General features: G+C 36.8%; 1 long non-coding RNA gene across 1 annotated transcript in view; it reads right to left on the bottom strand.

Annotated features, from left to right (window-relative positions):
- LOC118408098 overlaps positions 1 to 2,921 on the bottom strand; it is a 6,291-nt gene that overhangs the window by 2,766 nt on the left and 604 nt on the right. The gene's annotated exons all lie outside the window — the stretch shown is intronic.

Genomic DNA, 2,921 nt, shown 5'->3' with positions numbered 1-2,921 from the left:
TATAGAGAAATTAGCTTGTTGAAGAACATTTAGCCCAGAATATGAGGTAATGACAATCCTGGGTTGCTATTCAGTGTGAGACATCAGCTGGCAGGTTTTTTTTTTGTACAGTTCTACAGAGCATAGGTCTATACTGGTCTCTTACTATAAGTCAAGTATTACAAGTCATGTTTCTACACACACAACTCATGAGAGCTGTAAGTTGTAAGGAACACATTTTCAAGTTCGAAATGTAGATGCAAGTAGATGCTTTGATACAATTTTGACAAGGATGATTTGAAATTTGAAGAAAGTTGTTTTTCCAGAACTGCAGATAGTGTTATCTTACTTACTTTGGCTCATTCTGTATGATTTGATAATGTTACTATGAAAACAAGTACAGAATATTTGAATCAGTGACCAGTAATATGCAAATCTGTCTCTGACCATTGTTTCTAGCTGGTAGACAGTCTGGGTAGTTTATGAGTTTATGTAGTTATAGGGGTCAATCCACCATTCAAACTGCTGGACAAGTCACAGTGGGAGGACTTCCTTATTGTTCTTACCCTGGGCAAGAAATCCCCAGGTTTAAATTATGTTTTTCTATGCTGTTGTTCATTAGAAATATCTAATCTTGAACAAATTAGACACTGGAAAGTTTCCAACCCACATGGCATATACTGGAAGTATTTTGATACCATGATGTCAGGTAGAGTATCTTTTTTACAATCAGATAACAGCAGTCACTTTAAATTTTGAAAACTGTAACCCCTTCAGGTTGGTATCACTTAAAAGTTCTAGCCTCAGAGTCAGACTCTTTCTCATGTAAAAATAGATAGTGATATTCAATCATAACTCTAGATATGATTGAGAAGGCTTGCAGTCGCCTGCGCTGCAGCCGAACGATGCTGATGATGATTGATTGAAAATCTATGTGCCCACTATGGGTGAGATTCTGGACCACTGCTTGTTCATTAATGTTTTGTCTGACAACCTGCTTTTGTTCAACGCAAGGTATAATAAACAAACAAGTCAGCAGTGGTGTTTGGAGGCAAAATTTAAGATTGTGTGAGCACGCAACTATGAAAAAATCCGTGAACCAAGAAATCAAATTGGTGTGGCCTAAGACTTACTAAGAGCTGCAGGCCAAGAAAGGATGGAATTACAAAAAAAAAACAGCTCTTGGCTGTGATAACATGACACCCAACAGTCTCGGCTCAACTGTGACAAACCAATTGGCTCTGTGTCTAGTAGGAGAGTACAGAAGTTTTTCTGTCAGGTTGTTGACTCCATCAGAGACTTATAAGATATTGTAAGATATTGTTACATTAATTACTGTTAACAAATAATGATCATGTTGAAATTATGTTAATTGTTAAAGATATACTTTTCTATCTATGCTGCTACATTGTTTCAGCAGTCATGTTTCACCAAAAACAGTCTAAGGAATCCCAGACAGGTCTTCCACAATGAAAGTGACTGCTGTATAGAGTCTAATTCCTTGTAACTTCCCTATCCACCCCATTACCAAGTGACTGAAATGAGGCAGAAAAATGTGACTTTCTCAAACCAAAGTCTACAAAAGTCACTATCATGGCCCCATGCAGCTGTTAAACAGTTCAAATATTGGAGACAGAATTGGCTGCCAAGCTAAAATCAGATAGTTACGGTTCTGTATCAGGCTACCAAGCTTGTGGGTTGTCAGGGTCACAGAGGCCGAACTCAAATCCCAAGGCTGCCTCTGTGCCCTGTACATTTCTCTGTGTAAGTAACTACATGTAAAGCATATTGTTGTTTAATATGTTGTCAAGTGTAGCCTAATCGAAACAACTGGAATCTCCGCGCCTTTGTCATTACCAAAGATACTTTTACTCTAATTATTGATCAAGTCCTTATCATTTACAACTCGATAATAATAGCATTTCCTCATTATTTATGCAGATAAGGTCCTAATCTGCAGAACTTCCATCTTACAGTACTCTTTTCTAACCAAGCTACATGTGTACTGTAATCACAAAAGCTGACACTTAACACATATAACTTTTTATAAGGAATCAGCCACAATGAAAAATTATAGCATTGCCTCAATAAGCTCATTAACTATCAAATGCAGGCCTATTTACTAGTAGTAGTCTAATCTAAATTAGCAGGGCTTATATCATGTGATGACATTCATATCTAGAGAAGATAGATATCTACAGAAAACCATATTGTTGCAATGGTTATAATGCTTATAATCTAATACAATCATGTCCTCATTTACCTCCTTTGTTAGAGATGTTGCTTTAAATGCTAATTAGTACTATAAATGTGCATGACAAATAAGTTTAACCTACACTATGAAACTTTCAGCCCCAACCATCCAATAAACTGTCACTATCAAGTCCCCAGCACTAAAACCTAAGGATTATGGAATTCCCCATTGATAATGCAAATGAATAAGCAGGAATTAGAATCTTTATATCATGTCATGTTTGTTTCAACAAAGCTTTGTATGTCTTTAAAATAAAGTATCCATCACTTGTTTCTATAAGTGGTAGCATTTTCTTTATTCCCTCATTTATTATGCAATCTGTATGCAATCTGGGCTTAATTAGTGTAATCATAGCTTTAAAGCATTCAGCTTCAATTTACCAACATGCACTGTAATTATCAAGTCATTATCACAAAACACAAAGGAATTACGGCATATCTTCATTTAGCATTCAAACACCAAAAATTGTTCTGTAAATCCAAATTCAAACGTCTTGAGATATGCACATACCAATACTACAAGAAACCGCAACCATCGGCTCATTACTTCATGCATTTTCACAGTCTATCCTGGGCTTGCATTAGAATGGGCCTCCCTTTCCTGACCAGTGGTCTGTCAATTCATGGACCACAGGGTCAGCTATATTGGACCAGTGGTCTGGGGTAATGGACTATGGTCCCTTCTGCTC

The sequence above is a fragment of the Branchiostoma floridae genome, unplaced genomic scaffold (assembly GCF_000003815.2).
Source record: "Branchiostoma floridae strain S238N-H82 unplaced genomic scaffold, Bfl_VNyyK Sc7u5tJ_1556, whole genome shotgun sequence".
In the NCBI taxonomy this organism is placed as follows: Eukaryota; Metazoa; Chordata; class Leptocardii; order Amphioxiformes; family Branchiostomatidae; genus Branchiostoma; species Branchiostoma floridae.
Note: the sequence above shows the minus strand (reverse complement) of the source record. Positions and strands in the feature narration are given on the sequence as shown.